Source organism: Melozone crissalis, unplaced genomic scaffold (assembly GCF_028551555.1).
Source record: "Melozone crissalis strain CALT ecotype California unplaced genomic scaffold, PUWL_Pcris_2 ptg000079l_1, whole genome shotgun sequence".
Lineage (NCBI taxonomy): Eukaryota > Metazoa > Chordata > Aves > Passeriformes > Passerellidae > Melozone > Melozone crissalis.
The window spans coordinates 1122763-1141559 of record NW_026535856.1 but is presented as its reverse complement, the minus strand read 5'-3'; positions in this window follow the sequence as shown (position 1 = coordinate 1141559).

Genomic DNA, 18797 nt, shown 5'->3' with positions numbered 1-18797 from the left:
GCCGTTGCAGTGCAAAGGGCACCCAGGAGAGCTTGAAACACAGACAGTCCCAGCTGCCACAAGGAAGCCCAGCCTTGTTCTTTCTCTGAGCTGACAGAGAGACCTCAGTCCTCACTGAAATGGCTGAAGCTGAAGGTGCTGGGAGCTGAGTCATGAACCAGCTCCATTACCTGCCATCTACAAACTGCCCTCTGCAGTGAGCAGCAGCTGCTCCAACTGGACCATCAGCTCTGGCAGCAAGGGCTGGGAGGGACAGAGCTCCCTACAAGGCCTGCAGGCTGCACCAGCTTGGCTAAGGGATGGATCCACAGTGCTCCTTCTCTCCTCTTAGGCCTCCCTAATCAGGGGTCATTCAAGCTTTTCCTTCTGATACTAGAGTTACCGTGATTTTTCAATTGGTTGGCCTCTGATGTTGTGCTCCTTGTTTTTCTTGTGGGTCAGGACCAATACCAGCAGACTGGTACTACATTTAGTCAGTGATTTGGATTTCTACCCTGAATTTTTGCTCTTTTTTTTCCCCTGCTCCTTCAAGTGTCGCTCAGCCTGGCCTCCCCTGGCACCTTGCAGTAAATTTATCCACCAACTTCAGCACAAAATTGGGACACACGGCTTGGTGACACAACTCCCACAAGGTCAGGTTTATTCCCTGCTCTCTGCCCCAGCAGAGGACTCCGTGTCAGAGCCTCCGGAGAAGCGTGGAGGGCAGGGCTCAGGGAGGTTGTGCCAGTGCAGGATTTGAACTCAAGGCACCAGGAAGCACCAACCCTGCTCAGAGCAGCCATCTCACAGCTCTCTAAACCAGTGGGGGCTCTGTCCTTACCAGGCTCCTTGGGCTCCTGGGAACCGTTCCTGCAGCTCTCGGTGCCAGATGAAGCTTCCTCTGCTGCAGCTCTGTCCACAGGCTCCCCTCCTGAAGAATCAGGGGCAACACCAACATTGCCCTGAACAGAAAAACAGAAAGAAAGGAACCCAAAGATCACTCACTATTTTGCTGGAATCATATCAGGGATACAAAACCTGTCCTTCTCCACTCCCAAAGGACATGGAGCACAGAGGAGGGAACACTGCCCACACAGTTCACATGACAAGCCTTTTAAACTCAGGATTCAGGGGGCCACGGTGATGCCTGGAGGACACACATGGGGCAGTAGTAGAAGGCTCCAGCAAGCAGCAGCTGCAGCCCAGCCCTTGCTTTGCCTTGGCCTTCCCACCCAAAAGAGGCACAGCCCACATCTGCTGCAGCTGCAACAGAGGCACCTCTGGCAAGCCCCTCCCTGCACAGGACACTTGGCCTTCAGTGCCACTTCTCCAAACACTCTTCTCCTCTTTCCCAGCAAGTAAAACCTCTTCTTTATTTCTTTTTCATCCCCTCTTTTAGAAATCCAAGAAGAATTCAATACCAAGAATAATTCAATAGCTAAAAAATAATGAAGTAATTTCAATTAAAGAAGCCTTTGCTTCTCAACCGTGTAACAACGCTCAAAAGCTCTCAGTCCAGCCCTTTTATCCCCATCCAATGGAATTACCTGCACAGAGGGAGATCTTTCAGACAGGGACCTCCTGATCTCCCGAATCATTTTCTCTACGGCAAGGCCCAGATCTGCTGGTGGCCATTCCTCCTCCCCAGGTGCGTTCTGTGCTGAGCTGGAGGCCGTCCATGCTGCACAAGCTGCACTGCCGGGTGGAGCGCTGGGCCCTGAAGTGCCCAGGGTGGCTGCAAGAATCCAAACACATTGGTCAGGCTCCACAACGTGGCTGTGGGACACAGAGCTCTAGTGCTGCTGTGGATCAAACATCACGGGAAGCACACAGCAAAACCAGGCAGAGAATCTTTTGGTCTCCTAGGTGCCCCTTCCTAGTAGGCTTGACAACTTCTGGCCGAGAATGGCAGAGCCTTGCGGCAAAATACTTCAAACGGTCACTTTTCAGGACCTTTTGGAAAAGCAAGGCTCCAACTCTTTTCCTACCTCGTGCGTCGTCAGCTGGGGGCTGCTGCTCCCTGTGGAGCTGCTGGAAGCTGCAGGGCTGGATGGCGAGCACCTCCCGCTCGGCCGGAGGCAGCTGCTCCCCGCAGAGCTCCTGCGAGCGGCTGCGGGGCCCCTCCCGCTCGAGCGGCAGCGGCCGCTCCCCGTGGAGCCCGAGCAAGTGGCAGGGCGGGATGCCGAGCACCGCCCGCTCGGCGGGCGGCGGCCGCTCCCCGTAGAGCTCCTGGAAGCGGCTCGGCCCCTCCCGCCGGGCCGGCAGCGGCCGCTCCCTGTGCAGCAGGTGGAAGCCGCAGGGCGGGCGCCGGGCGAGCAGCGGCCGCTCCCCGGGGTGCTGCTGGAGGCGGCCGGGCCGGGGGCTGCGCAGCTCCCGCCCGTCCGGCAGCAGCCGCTCCCTGTGCAGCAGGAGGAAGCCGCTGGGCGGGCGCCCGGCCGGCAGCGGCGGCCGCTCCCTGGGCAGCGGCGTGAAGCGAGCGCGCCCGTGCCGCCCGACCGGCAGCGGCCGCGCCCCGGGGAGCTGCTGGGAGCAGCGGGGCGGGCGCCTGCGGCCATCCCGGCCCGCCGCCGGTCGCTGCCTGTTGGCCGCGCTCCGGCGCTTGATGCGGAGCAGGAGGTCGGGGCGGTCGCGGCGAAAGCAGGGGTTGCTGTAGTGGAGCCAGGCCCCGGCATCGCCAGGCGCAGCCGAGCCGAGCCAGCCCGGCACCTTGCGGAAGCCGTAGCGGTAGAGCTGCCGCACGAAGCTGCGGAACTGCGTGGCCCTGAAGGTGTGCGGCACCGGGGCCGGCCCATGGCCACGATCCCTGTGGGCGCGGCCCGAGCTGAGCAGCTCCCGCTCCAAGAGGGAGCGGTCGATGAGCAGCCCCTGGGCGCGGCTGTCCCAGCGCACGGAGCGGACGCGGGGGCTGTTCACCAGGCGCCAGAGCTTGGCGGGGAAGGTGCGGGCGCTGAGCCCGGCGGGCAGCGGCAGCTCCGCCATGGCATCGATCGCCGACTGTGGCCACAACGCCCGCAGAGCAACGGCCGCGGCTGCGCCGGCGGCGCGCGGCCTGAGGGGGGCGCTGCGCTCGGGCCCGGGGGGCCGCGCGCGGCAGAGCCGGGGCGGCGGGCACAGCGCGGGCGGGGCGGCTCCGGGGCTGGCCGGGCTCGGCTCGGCTCGGCTCGGCTCGGCTCGGCACGGCGCAGCACGGCACGGCACAGCACAGCAGGTTATCCCCACTCTGCATCCCGTGCCTGGGTCACCATCGGTGACAGAGAGGAAGGACATTGCTCTGTTTTGGCTGGGAAAAGGATGAAGAGGGGTGATTAGAAAACATTCATTTGGTCTCCTTTTCCACAGACTAGCTGGTTTTATCTCACTATGTCTGCCTGTCTTTGGCAGAGTTGGCACATTTCTCGTGATTTGGAGTCAGCTACAGCAGCAGGAATGGGAAGCAATTTTGTTAGCATTGATATCAAAGCCAAAGTGCTGCCCCATGGATGGATGTTGCTATCTTCAAGGGATTTTTGGCCTAGAGCTGTAGCAAACTCACACTGGTGTCTTCCCAAGCAGCGTTGCCTTTGTATTTCCACAGGAATCATCTCTTCTTTTTTTTTCCCCCCCATTTGGGGAGAGCTCCAATGCAAATGCTTCCTGCAGCCAACTCTTGTCACTGTGGACTGACAAAGGAGATCTTGCAATGGAGAGACTCCCTAGAGCTGCTGTGGAGAGCTGAAGGGGGAAGCTTTGTCCCTTAGTCTTGAAGTCTTGTTGGGGAGCTGCTTGTGCTCTGGGGGACGGACACCAGTGGTGTTTATCCAAGCCTTGCAAGTTCATTCCTGTAAAGAAAGAAAGTATATGGACGCCAGGTAGAGAAACAAGGTGTATGGGAGAGAGACGGGGAAAAGGAGAGGGGTAATAGAGAAAGGAGCCCTCCGGAGGCAGAGATCAATCTTCATGGAGGTAATGATCAATGCTCAGTTTATTGCAAATCTCAGGGTACAGTTATATGCTAATGCAGGGTTCAGCAACAGGAGAATACATATAAGTGGTTACAAAGTGTTGTGTATAGGACAAAGAGCTAACATATCTTTGGTCAGGTACATAGATTGGCAAAAGTGTCAGCAGAACATTCTGCCCCATATCTTCTCTTCACATCCCTAGAACATCTTGCTTCACATCTCTTTTCCTGGGGTACATCTTGGCAAACTTCTTTATATTGTTTGCCCAAGGGCAGCATGCTTCTGCTATAACGCACACATGCAGGACTGTGCAGCTTGCTTCTATCCAGTGTCTGCTCAAAATGCTCTCTACATTCCTAAGCTTCCTGACCCACCACAGAGACTTTGGGGTTGTCATATTGGCAAACAAATTTCAGACTGGGAACTTTTTGAAGTTCCCAGTTCTTTTTTTTTTTTTTTTTTGCTTTCCTCCAGAAATACTGTCATAATCTAATGCTTCCAGAGAATCTTTTCCTACTTTTTGGGGAATTCCTTTTGCTGCCCTCCCAGACCAGGCCAATTCCCAGGGCTCCTTCCCAAAGTGAGGTGCAGCCCATGGCCTCCACTCTCCATCTGGAACAGAAGGAAGCATAGAGTTTGCTGATGTGGGAGAGGAGCTTCTCTTTCCTGCCTGCTTTCCCTTTGGGACAGGTTGGTGTGTGCACATTTGATAAAGGCAGGTTTAAACTCTGAAGCAGCTGTGTTTAAAACTGCTCCCTTCTCCAGCTCTTCTGTGGGTATCCTTAGACAAAAGGCCTTTTGGTGGGAGCTCTCTGTGGCAGGTTAAGGAAGGAGGTTGATATTTCAGGGTTGTGACTGCTGAAAGCAGCTGGTTTCTGGAGGTGTCCAGAACTGGGAGTGGCTCCTTTTCTCACCTGCCTGCAGCAAAGGAAGTTGCAAAGTGGGAATTTCATTTGTGGAGATGGCCATCAGGGGTGTTTTCCAAGAGATGGGCTGGCAGAGAGGCAGGTCTCGTGCTAAACTGGCTGTGTGTTTGTTTTGATGGTGGGGAAGGTCAGAGATGCAGACACACCAGCTGAAGGAACAGTGTGATTTACTGTAATGCAGTAGTGCAAAAAAGAGTCAGGAAAGGATAAGCTAAGCAATGCACCTCAGCATTATTACAAAAGGGTGCCTCTGGTGACTAAGGAAGATCCATCACCAGGTAGCCCAATGGTTTCCCCTTCATCCAGAGCTGCACATCAGCTGGGGGAAGCTGTCCCAGCCCAGCCCTGCAGAGCCACGGCCAGGAACCGGGAAATCCTGCGGTGCCTCCACCTGTGGCGGCCACGAGGCTTTGAGTGCACTGTGAGAGTAGCCCGGCTCCGACAGTGCTGGACGAGCAATGTGCCAGAGCTTCTGCTGGGGGCACAGCTGGTGTCATTCTCCTCTTGGTTTTCTCCCCGAGCCTGCCGAGGGCTCAAGGAGGAACCAAGGCCAGGTGTGGCCTTGTCAATTTTCCTCATGCAGAAAGGTGAAGACATGTTTCACCAGTGAATGGATGCAACAATCCTTTTGATAGTAACACTTGGTTAAGGAGCAGATACATAGAACATTGGGTTGGGAAGGTCATCTAGAGTGCAGATTTGGCTCAGGTCCTGTTGTTGAGGCTTCAGTCAGGGTCTGTGGTTCAGGCCTTAGCCCTTCAGTATTTTGTGGTGTAAATTACACCTGTGCAGAGCTGGAAACAAACAAGTCTGTCCTTAGCACATTTGAGACAGGGAACAGCATTATTCCTGCAAGGCCAGGCTGGGGCCAAGAGCAGAAGGCCAGCACCCTGCTTTTGCCCACAGGCAGCCCTGCAGAGCAAGCAGCCCCTCCTGCCCAGGGGCTGAGGTGCCCGAAGCTGCCTCCCCGCTGTGCAGCTCTGCAGAGCCCGCGGGGCGCAGGGTCCTGGGCAGCCAGGGCAGCCCGGCTGCCTTGGGGCACAAGGAGTGGCCCAGAGAGAAGCTGCTGCCCTTTGCTTTGGAACTGTTCCTCAGAGTCTTGTCATTAATCCTCAGTGTCTGATGTGTTTTCCTATCCTCTCCCAAGTTTAGCACAGCTTTTTGAGAAAATTGACTGATGCAGCTGCTGCTGGTGGTGGTGCTTTTGTCTGCAGGTAAGGGCAGGTGATTTGGACCAAGGACGGAGTCCATTGTTAACACCCCAGCCTTTGCCAAGTCAAGAAAACCATTCACAATTGGGCTATCACTGCTGAGCAGTTTTCCTAGGTTTTGGAAAGCTACCACCTTAAGAAACCAAACAGATTTTCCTCCAGGAGGATACTAGCAGTAGCATGATGCCAATGTTTTCCACTCCTTTTCTGTGTCTTTTAAGAGTTCCACAGTGTCCAGCAGGAATGAAATGACCTGTGATAATGTGATTTGAGAGCTCTGTGTTGTTCGTTGCCACATGAGTGTTCATGACAAGCTGGACACCCCACTCGTGGCTCTGTCGAGTTAAATTCATCCCAATTCTGTGCAAACAGCAGCCCCGAGATGCTGAGAAGGGCAGGCACAATGGGTGGGTGTGCATGCACGCACCCGGGGGCTGACTGCTGTGTGGGCAGATGGTTTTGCACTGTTGTAAATCTTCACTGTCCCAAGCTGAAAGACTATTTCAAATATATATGTTAAATGAAAATATATATATAAAAAAAAAATTGTCCAAAAATACATGTTCATTAAATTTTATGCATATTATATAGTATATATTTTGACTAATATAATATAATATAACATAACATAGCATAACGTAACATAACATAACATAACATAACATAATTAATAATATATAATAATATAATATAATAACATAACTATTATAATATATTGAATATATGAGATCATTTTTGAAGCCATTGCTTGTGGGGGATATTAGATGATCTCCTAGTGTTTGTCCATTTTTGCTTTCTGCTACTGCTGATCCTAGCAGCAACTCCCTGTCAGTTCTTCCAGGTCACTTCACACAAAGGGATTCCATCATTTCAGTGCCTGTGAGAGCTTGGCACTGAAATGCCAACTTGAATCCCAGCTTTCCAGCCTCCCTCTGGATTTTGGGGCATCTCAGCACTTGTGTCCATGGCCCTTCCTTCATCCCCAGCCTGCAGCAGTCACAGTCACTGCTGCCTCCCCCTTGCTGCAGCTCATTTGCCAAAGTGCTGCCAAAGGCAGCAGAGCTGGCTCAGGATCCCTGCTGGCTTCTGCTCTCTGGGATGAGCTTCAGGGGGACACTTGGAGCACTTTTCTAAAGAGCTGCCCGTGGGATGAGGGATTTGTCCTCCCGGGTGGCTCCTGCTTGGATTCTGTGCTCATGGAGGCCCAGAGTTTTCTCAGCTGCCTCTGCAGCGAGTTCTGAGCCAACGTGGGGCTCTGCTGCCAGCCCAAATCTGCGCTTCCCCTGCCCAGCCTGAGTGCAGGTGGGGCATGTGCTGGGCATGGCCAGAGATTTGCATGGCCAGAATCCTCCAGCATTTACATCTGCCCATGGCTTTGGGGAGCACAAATCTGCACTTACTTCAGTTGAAACACTGCATTTATTGCAGATAGTTACACCCACACTACTAATGTACAAATACACAAACATTAACTTATGTTTAAATATGAAATTTATTTTAAATTGCAACACCTGTGCTACCAATATAGAAACACAGAAATATCAATTTATGATTGAAATCTAATTTATTGTGAGAATTGTGCTATGTAAATATATACAGATATCAACTTCAGTGAAAAAAAAATTCCTTTATTGCAACCCTCTGCAGCAACTCACTGTACACAAATATTGAAGTTACTGAATTGAAGTTTAACAATTAAATTAAATACAGAAACATCAATATCCCTCTCTAAAGAATCTCAGATCCAGAACTAAATAAATAGAATTTTAGAACTATACAACTCCATACATAATAAATAGAAGTAAATACATATATAGGCATAACAATATAGACATGGAAACATGCATTACATATTTCATGACATATAACATGACAATATAATACAAACATAACAAACCTGTCTATAAATACACAAATATCAATGGACCAATAAAAAAATCCATACAACCCCAGCAATAGAAATGCACAGCTACAGAGCTATACAAGTATGTAAACAGATGAATATACACGCATCAATATAACAATATACACACATAATATCCCTATACAAATATCAGTCAGTGTATGTAAATATCCCTATACTTGTAACTATCCAAATCCAACTACACATCCATAAACAGCGCTAGATCAGGAGGGATTGCAGCCGCCGATGTTCCCAGGCCCTCGCTCGGGCTCCTCCTCCCGAGCAGAGCAGCTCTCCTGGACAGGGACAGCAGATGGGACATCTGGCAAGCAAAGGGAACACTGAGTGAGTGTGGGGACGTTTCCCTTGGCAGCAGCTGCGCTTCCATCAGGGAAGAGGAAATGTCAGAGCCTCCCCAGGGGGGTCAGAAGGAAAAGCAGCCGAGCGGCCAGGCTGTGGTGAGCTGTTCACTTCTTTCTGGCATCCCAGTTGCTGTGAGGGAACTCCCTCATGTCACGTTATTGAACCACCTCTGCACTTAGCAAGACTGTGGCCCCCAAATCAATCAGCATTTATGTCTCCAGCTGCTTGCGCCAATGACAGGGAATGTCCTCTAACAGTGCTGGGGCACAAAGTTACCTTGCACAGGTCATCTGACAGGGCCTTGTTCTTCCTGTGCTTCCCGTGTTTCTCCTTACCTTCCACTTGGAACTTTTACAGCATTTCTTTTTCTTTCCCCTTGATCAGTGCTGAAATGCATGTTTCTCTTCCAAGTTACAGTTTGTTCAGTGATCCCGTCAAGCCTTTTCTCAGAAGCTTTTATCATGGAATTGAGAGTTAATTTCAGCAATTTTGGTGATTTTCTGTGAGATTTATGCGAGTGTCCTGTTCATTGGGCACCATTTAGGACGGTACAAAAGAGAAAAAGGATGTTCTGTTTGTCAGTTCACTAGTGGAATATTCATGGATAGAGAGAGTGATTAGCTGAATTTTACATCTACTCCTAACCTGAAAGTGCAACAGGTAATTTGGGGAGAAATTAAAGCCTGATTTCTCCTTCTACCAGCCTGTATTCAAATGTAAAGTAAATAGAGCAGGGAGAGAATGTCAGTGTTCAGTTCCTGAAGTGCCTTATTAAGGTGTTCTTAAAGTAATGGAGATAAAATCTGGGTGGGCATTCCTAATTTCCAGCCACTCATTGTCAATTTCATTGACTCTGAAAACAGCAGAGATGTGCACATCATACCTGATCAATCCATTTGGGGATGGTTTAGGTTCAGATTCTCTGAGGCTTTAGATTTTTAGATCTCTAGACAATGCTTCCAGGAATCTAAATAGCTTTCAGAAATTAAACTTTTCTCCTTTTTTCCTCAGTCTTTGCACTCATGTGCACCAGAGACCTTCAGTGAATGGATTCCACTCTAATCCATCTCCAAGCTGAATCTCCCAGCTGTGCTCACATTGGTGGTTCGTGTGTCTCTTCTGCACAGTGCAATTTTAAAATCTTCCTTCCTTATTATCTCTGCCCTTCCTTTTCTGTTTTAGCTTGCAAATGCATGCAGATATATCAGAAATTATACATCTAATTTCTGATGCATAATTTCTTGTCTAGCAATTTCATTTTATCCTGTTCTGATGTTATGCTAGCCTTCTATGTTTTATTCTAAGTGGACTCCTGTTTTCTTGCATGTGGAAGTTTTACAATGCAATGCTCTCATTCACCTGCTTTCATGAAACCCTTCATTAACATTAGCACAAGTAACTGTGTGATTCCCTTCTGCTTTGTAGATTTGGGAAACTCAAGTCCTGCTCAGCTACAGAAAAACATACATGGTGCTTGGTAATTCCCCTAAGAGCTTAAGCTAATGGTAAACAACTGCAGCTTATTAATTTCACAGAAATTGGGAGAAAAGACATTGCAAATATTGAGGAATGTAGTGCAATATTGATGGGCATCCCTCAGTTATCCAGACAGACTGATCTCACTGGCAAAATTCCCTCTTTTCCAAAGGTTTTCATTTGCTTTGGCTGTACTTCGTATGGCTGCAGGTCACATTTCCCTTGGTTTAAGGAAGTATCTTTGTCCCGTTCTCGGCTGTTTTTGATGGCCTGGAAAGGCTCGGGATGGCCTTGGGACAGCCCGTGCTCCAAAGGACGAAAAGAGTCTTCAGGTTTTTTCTCGGTCTTCAGTGTTTATTAGTTTTTATCTACAAGATTTTCTCCCGGCCCGACAGAGGTCCGCACAGCACGTCGGCCATGAGCACACTGAGAGCCCTCGGGGCAGTCACTTGTCTTTATACCCAAAACTACGTATAAGATATTTACCTATTTTCCCCAATACCTTTCACCCTTATTGACAAGTGCACTTTTAGTAAGAACCAATCCCAAAGTGCCACCACCATCACAGAAGATGGAGGCCAAGAAGAAGAAGAAGGACAGGACACGCCCTAATTCCTCCATCTGGTTTCTCTAGATCCCCCTGTACTGAAATTCTAAAACCTGTGTTTCACACTATAATTAACCTATCCCTTCACCATTTATCCCCGTGAGATCCTCCCATCCTCATACAGGTGTCGTCTCCTGTGCAGGATCAAAGTCCAGCCACCAGACACTTCTGGCAACATTCCAGGACCTCTGAGCCCCCCAAGGGTTATCTCGGTGACTCTGCACATCAGGGCTGATGCGCTGAGATCCCACATATCTTGGTAGGTATTCTTGGTGTTATATCTTGCTAATTCTGCCCTTGGAGGAATTACTCAGTTCTGCAGTCCTTATTACACGCCCTGTTCTAAAAGACTTTTATACTGTTTTCCCTCTCTCTATGTTTTCACATGTGTTCAACAAGGTTTTCTTTCTAAGAATATTAATCACCATATCCCAAAAGATTAAAAAATGCTTAGGTATTTTTCCCTAAGTATTTACTAAAGAAAAATAATAATAATTAAAAAAACTGTATGCATGCTGGATGTAAAATACAAACAGAAATAAACTTGAGAGTTCTCCCAAAAACCCTTAAGAAAAAAACTCATGTATTCTATAAAACCCACAGTATTCATCTACAGTATACAAAAATGGGCATGTTCTAGAAGAGAAAATTTGTGCAACGGTTCTGCACATAATTATATGCTTTCAAGCTGTTTGCCCTTCAGGGGCAGTGCCATTCTCTGAACTGTAATGCTCTGAGCATGTTCTGCTCACCATGGCAGCTTTCTGCTCTGCCCTGGTACAGATCATCCTCCCAGCATAGGGGCAGTGCAGCCACCACAACTCGCAGCACCTTCCCACACAGCAAGAACCTGAAGGAGAGAGATGGCTTTCACCAGCTGCTGCGGGTCCTAATAGTGCCACTTCTCAGCTGCCGAAAGCCTGAATTTCTGTGTTGCAGTGTGGTAGTTTATTGAGTGAAATGTTCTGTTATATAGTGGTATGTTCAAGTGTTCCCCGAGTTATTACAGTTAGTTTCTCCCCTGTGTTATCCCCTCCTACCCAAGTGTCTCTCAAGGAATTCCCTCCCTCCTCACCAGATTTTTCCCTGTCTGTCAAGACAACCCAGCCCCTTTGCCCCAGCCATCAGCCCAAACCCTACCCTTTGTTCCAGAAAGTTCCCTGTCCCTCACCCTAAGATCCAATCGCTATCCCAACGCTCTCTCTTCCCCTTGTTCTGATTTGTTGTAGCCCTCAAAACCACACCCCAAGAGTCGCTTATTGGTTACTATATGGTGTCCACCCCCTGTTTTGAAAGATTTTAAAAACCCGTGCACAGGGGGGCTGGGGATTCTCTGAACGTTTGTTCCTTTTTGTAATTCTCTGCTGTGAACCTTCCCCCTGCCTGTCCTGATGAATTTGCTGCGCTTTACACCGCAGAAGAGCCTCCTCTGCTTCCTCCACTCGGTCCTCCAGGGGTCTCTACGTCTCGGCATTTGGCCTAGAGGTTCTGGCTCAGGCAAAACCCTAACCTAGCCAGATCCCCACTCCTGCCGTTGTCCCTGGAGCATCACAGAGCTAGTCAGGGCTGCAGAGGGCAGTGACAGTGACCCATGCCCTGGCATGTCACAGCCCCCAGAGCCACGCCTGCCAGGCCACAAGCCTCAGCCCTGGTCCCCACTGCCGACCTCAGCGGCTCCTGGGCATCCTCACCTTGAGTGCAAAGGCAGCCTCAGGAGCCCCCCAGGGCGCTCTGGATCCAGGCTGCAGACACCCTAAAGCCAGCACTGAAAGAGACATGGATGGGGACTGCAGCTGGATCTTGCAGTGCTCACCAGCCCTGACTACTCTCTAAGTGAACCCAAACCTCATTGGCAGCACCTTGAGCACATTGACCCTGCTCGCCCCTCCTGGAATGTGGTGTTCCCACATCCTACACCAGCCCTTTGCAGGGAGTGACCAGCTCCCAGCTGCTCTGCTACCCTGGCCTTACTTTCTGTTTGCCAGCAATGAACCTAACGGATACACTCCTGAGAAACCTAGCACAACATTTGCTTCTCAGGAGCTCTTTGGCAAAAAAACTCCCTTAATCCCTAGTTTTGCACAGAGAAGGAGGTCCTGACAAAGCATAAGGCACAGGCAGGGCTCTGGCGTATGAATTCCTGAGCCACAGGATTCCACCCATTGTTGTTCTTAGCTACTTTGCTGATATTTTAGAGCCAGTTCTGGACAAGGGCTGCTGCTGACAGGATAGGAAAATTTGGAGAAAAAAAGGTGCAGGAGACAACAAAAAAAAAAAAAACCAAGGGGGAAAACCCTTAGAAATACAGAGCACAACAGAAGTCCTTGGAGATGGTTCAATAGAAAATGCCAGCAGCAGTGAGCAGAGCCCGAGGTTGCTCACTGCCACCCCAGGGGCTCCTCAGTCCCCTGCTGGTTTGTGTCTGATGCAGCCCTGCCTGGAAAGGGCTCCAGGCTCTGGAGTTCCAAGCTTGCTCCAGGCTACATTCTTAGCAGCACTGAAAGAAGAGATGAAACAAAGAGCCATTTTTTGTGCTGCCTGCAAACTCTTCTCCTTCAGTGCCACTGTCAGAGATCATCCCTCTGTCAGCTTGGCACTGTGCCTGCTGCGTCCTCGTCCCTGTCCCTTGCATCAGCTCCTGCACATCATCAGCACTCGCTGTCCCACATCATGAACAGAGAGAGCTGTGTCAGAAGAGCAAGGAGTGCATTTTCTTGGCCTTTCTAACAGACACAAGAAGCATGAGTCCAAATAACTTTGTTGTTTGTTCCTGCCCTCCTTTTCCATAACTCTTTTCTGCTTTAATGCAAAAGCCTCTTTTCATACATGGATGGAATGATCTGGAATTGGCAGTTGCTTCAGGCTGTCAGGCACCATGGGAGTTTTCTCTTGTCTCTGATAAGGATTTGGTGAATTTTCCATTGGTCACTTGGTGGTGTATCCATGGGCTGAGCTCAGCGGCCGACTCTGCTGTCCCCAGGGGATGCATTGGGACGCCAAGCCCCTCATGGCTGGGATTTGGGGGAGGGCGGGCTCAGAGTGCCCAGAGCCTGGGCCCGTGAGGAGGTGCTGCTGGCGCTGGCTGTGCTCAGCCCGCTGTGCCGAGCAGCCGCGGCCATGGAGACACAGGCGGGAGCTGTGGCCGAGGCCGGCAGGCGGCCCGGGCCGGCTCGCAGCTGCGAGGACGCCGGCAGCCTGTGCCCTGAGGCCGAGGCCGTGGCGGGCGGTTTGCTGGCAGGGCTTTTCCGAGCCGGCCGCAATGTGCTGCCTCCCGTGTGGGCCCGGCTGCGGCAGAGGCAGGCGGGAGCGTGGCGGGGCCGGCAGCGGCGGGCAGAGGCCGCAGAGAGCAGCAGCCCGGCCGGCCCCGCTGCGGAGCGGCACGGAGCTGCCGGGCAGCCCTCGGCCGTGTTTGTGCGCACAGGGCAGGAGCAGAGCCCGCAGAAGAGGCAGGAGCCCCGGCAGGAGCCGGCCATAGCGGCAGCTTGTCGTGCCCGGGGCCGCAGCCGCAGCTCTCTCCTGCCGGCCACAGCAGCAGCCGCTCGCCTCCAAGGCTCTGGCGCTTCCCGAAGACGAGGGGCCCGGCCCCCAGCACGCCCTGGAGCCCCGCAGCCAGAGGAGCCGCCGGCGCTGCAAAGGGCAGCGCAGAGGGCGCAGGTTGAGGAGGAGGACATGAGGCTCGCTCTGGGCCGGGCTGTGGCAGCAGTGCCCTGTCAGCCTTCGCCTTGAGCCCTTGGCTTCTTTTCCATGAGCCTTGATCCCCGTCTATGGCCAAGGGCCCCCACAGCCCTTTGCAGGGCTGCAGGAGAAGCTGCCTCAATCACAGAATCACAGAATCCCTGGCTTGGAAGACAGACACATTCAAGATGATCGAGTCCAAACTATGGCCTAATACCTCAACTAAAGCACGGCACCGAGTGCCACATCCAGCCTTCTTTCAAAGGCTTGCAGGGATGGTGAGTCCACCAGCTCCCTGCAGGGGTCTGCCCCAGGAAGAACCAAGATAACACTGGGGCCTTCTACCCCCCGGCGCTTGGAGCTCTGGAAGTTTGTCTTTCTGCTTAGGCAAAGGCCATGGAAAAGGACTGGGAAAAGTAGTCACAAATCGAGTAGCCTACAGAGCTCTAAATTGATGTGCAAGGAATACAGAAAAGACAGAAAAGAAAAAAGGCAAAACCCAAATGGCATCAGCAAAGTCTTGGGCATGAACACGTAGCTGCAAAGGGTCTTCTCAGCCCTTTTTCTTTGTATTTCTGGGAACCAGAGGAATCCTGCTTGAGCCTCTGGGGAGATGGGTTGGGGAGGTAAAAGTTCATGTCTTTTTTCTCCTTGGGGCAGCTCCTGTTCCTAGCATCAGCTGAGCCTCTCTCCAGCCTGATGCCTGTTCTGATTGTTGCAGCAAAACAACTCATGGCAGACAGAACACACTGACACTTGCAGAGACATGACTTTTTCCAGTGCCAGCTGGGAGTGGGAGTCAGAAGAAAAACTCCCGAAAGCACAACTCCATTGGAAGATTGCCTTCCTTTTCATTGCGTAAAGAAGCTCTAGATCCACTTGTGAATTGTCAGTTGTTTGTTAAGGATGGGAAGTTTTTTTTCCTGATTTTTTTCATGTGGTTTGGAAGTGGATGAGGCTCTCGTTCATTCACAAACTCCAGACCAGAGTGCCTTTGGAAGATGGCCCACGTGGCAGTTTTTGCCCAGCCATGGTACTTGTGGATAGAAGAAAGCAAGGGCAATGGTATTTGCAGCCAAAACCCAGCAAAGCTTGGCTCAGCAAAAACATCCTGGGGAGAGAGAGGCCTCCAGCTGTTCCTAGAAATCAGCAGAGTTCCAGCCAAATGGTTGTGTAGCACTAAGTGCAATCTCTTTGCCTGGATCAGAGTCTTGCTCAGCTGAAGAAGCAGAAAGATCAGCAAGGAGCTCCCAAAGGCCCCTCAAATAATTTTGATTTTGCTCATCTTGTGTAAGTTTGCAACTGAACGTGTGTTTGCAGTTGAGCTAATGAGAGAAAAAAAAAGTAAATAGAGGTTTTACGGTGGGGCCCTGACATTGCACAAGAGGAATCACCGTTGTGCATTTCATTGGAGCTCTCTCGATCCTATAAAAGTATTGTAGCCCTGATTTAAAATAGGCCGATATGAACCAATTTGGAGAGACAGAGACTAAAATGGCTTATGGGGGTTTTTTTAAGAGTGAGAAAAACTACCCAAAAGGTGTTGTTTTGTGGCATTTTAAAATATACTACCTCAAAATTACCAACTGCAATAAATCAAGAGTTTAAAATGGAGTGTTTAGGTATATGAATAATTAAAACCACAAAAATGTGAAGATATGAATGCATGTTTTCATAAAAATCATGAAATTATAGACCAAAAAATACATGCCCTGAACTACAATGCAAAAGCAGGTAGAACTGTACTTGAATGGTCTCTTTTTAGATTGCTGGAGTTTTTTCCTTGTGAAGAGGAGCTAGGGTATTGCTGAAGAAAAGTGGCACCAGCAGGATGGGGTAGCGTGCCGTGCTCCATGCAGAGGCTGCCAGGGGCTGCCCGAAGAGCGCCCTGCTGCAGCCAGAGCCCTCCTGGCCTGGGGCCCGGGAGCAAAGGGCCAGGGCAGGCACCTCTTCCTCGTCCTGACCCTGCCACCGCTCCCTGCTGCTGCTGCTGCTGCTGCTGCTGAGGGAAAGAGAAGACTCTCCTAAGGCCCCATGAACAAATGCACTTACGCAGCCCTGGGGATGCCAGTGAAGGAAACCGTGTGTCACATAAAGCATGTGTGACCAGAGTCACCAAACACCACCTAAACATGGAATTGTTGCACCTCTCTAGGACAGGCAGAAATTTATAGAATTAACTGGGGACTTGAAGGCAGAAGAGGCCAGAGGAGGAAAACAACTCTGATGGAAAAAAACTCACCATATCTGAAGGGGGAAACATCTCTGCCCGCTCAGAATTGGTCGAGGGAGCATGCCTCTAATCCTCTCCTGAAAGGGATGCTTTAGGTGAGCTTTGCATCTCCAACTGCCTTGGACCAGAGCCAGGAAGATTCAATTATGTAAATGTTACATAGATAGATAGATAGATAGATAGATAGATAGATAGATAGATAGATACATACATACATACATACATAGATGGACAGACAGATCTCATTACTGAAATCTCTCTTTACTGTCCTCTCTATTGCTACACACATCAGAACTTGGTAGCCAGTGCCCCACTCAACTACAATCCTGAGATTGCTCTCCTGTTGCTTCAAAAAAGCACACTCTTGGGGAATCTGGAGCATGTAGGTCCTTACGGAATGCAACCAGACACTCAGAGCATTGCACTGGGAACTGGACTCTTTGTGCATCTGTGCTCAGGCAAGTTCTTCTCTTGGACTCAACCACACTGATGGTGCTAAAGTGGCTGGAATCAGAAATGCAGCCCAGCCCACCCCAGCTCCTCTGATCCCTGAGCACCAGCTGGAATGCAAGGGCATTGATTTCCTGCTCAATTCCCAAACACAACACGCACTGATTCCCTGGGCTGCCAAAAGACACGGGAGCCATTAACCTTGAAAGTGATGTGTTTCTGCCAGTGCTGGAAAAGGGCAGCAAAAACTGAGAAAAAGCTCCCCGGAGAAAGAGAAATTACACAAGGCTTCTCCTTCGAGCAAACAAACAAATAAACAAAATATGAAAGTGTTACCTACTCCAGTGTCTAAAGCACTTGGATGCACTGAAGAGATGTCTGGCAGGGAAGCAGCCCTTGTGCTGAGCAGTGGCTCTATGGATCTAAGGCAGGGATCTATGGAAGTCTGCCTGAAGGTCCCTCATGAGCCCCCATTGTCCAGGCTAAAGCTCCCTCAGCCCCTCCTCACTGGCCCTGTGCTGCACCCCCTTGCCCAGCTCCCCTGTCCTTCTGTGCACACACTGCAGCCCCTCCATGACTTTCTGCTTCCCAGGGCCCACAGCTGCACACAGCACTCCAGCTGTGGCCGCAGCGCTGCCCAGCACAGGCCACGCTCCCTGCCCTGCTCCTGCTGCCCCACTGCTGCTGGCACAGCCACCGTGCCCTTGGCCTTCTTGGCCCCCTGGCCCCACGCTGCCTCATCTGCAGCTGCTCACAGCCGCCAGCCCTGCGTCCTTTTGGCCCACGCAGCTCCCCAGCCACAAAGGTGCCCATTTCACTTCAGGTACAGCAGGCACCATTGCAAGACGGTCTTCCTGTTCTACAACGACATCTTCTAAGTAGATATCATAAAGTGTGATAAGAATAGAATTGTAAGGCACTCTGACTAAATCAAAATGGTCTAATTCAACTGTACAGGAAATTGCTCTTAAGTAAATATTCCACCCTATCTGCCGTCAGCAAGCAAGGTTCTCTCTGCAAAACTGGATTTGTAGTTCTTTAAAGCTCTGAGATGGAAATTTTAAAATATCCACTTATGCCTTTGTTATTTTCATTGCAGGCGTGAAAACTGATTTTCTTTCAGCCTTCCTTGCTGGCCCTCTACACTCTATTGCTACTGACCAAGCTCTCAGCTTCCTCTACAATTCTTAAGCACCAGGAACATGAAATGTTCCTTTCTCACTCACCTCAGGGTCAGCACTGCTGAATGCACACTTCAGGTGACCTGTAGTGGGAAGGGAAAATGAACCAGATGCTGTCAGAAAACTGCTTGGGCTGCTGAATCCAACAGAAAAGTCAACCCAAACAGAGAAGATTTCCCATTTTTAACATCCCTCCAGGAGACACCTTTCATTCACACAGCCAGCAAGGGGTCAGGACAATATTCTTGCTTGTGCCTACACTTCAACCTGTTTAGCCAGTAAATGAATACAAACATGACCAAGAAAATCCAAATTGTTCTTTAACACTCAATGCTCCTGTTCTAGAAAACACATAAATGGCTTTTTAAATCCACTCCTTCAGGTCTTTTTTTTGGGTTTTTTTTGTTTGGTTTTTTATTTTTTTTTTTAATCAGTTGCATGCACTAATTCTCTTTAATTTGCTGGAAATGCTTGCCCAGAAATGCTTCCTCAAAATCCCCTCTGAGCTGTGGCGGACACTCACTGCTTTAGAGTTTACATTTCCTTGCAAAGAGAATCACTAGTTAAGCACTTGGTAAAGGGTCAAGTTAGAGAGTTAAATCCTTTCATGACAAAATTTAAAAAGAAATTAGCTTTCCCTGAGTTCTGGGAACAACTGCAGAGATTTTAAAAGGCATTCCAAGAAGGTCTGCCAGTCTGCATTTTCAAAGCTGTCTTGCTTGTCCCAGCAACCTGAGGAAATGACAGACTCTGCTGCCACAGACTCTCCCGTGGAGGGAACGGAAGCCCTGCAGGTTCCCCTGCAAATGCTGCCCCTGTGGCTACAGACACCCCCTTTTTAGCTGAACCTCT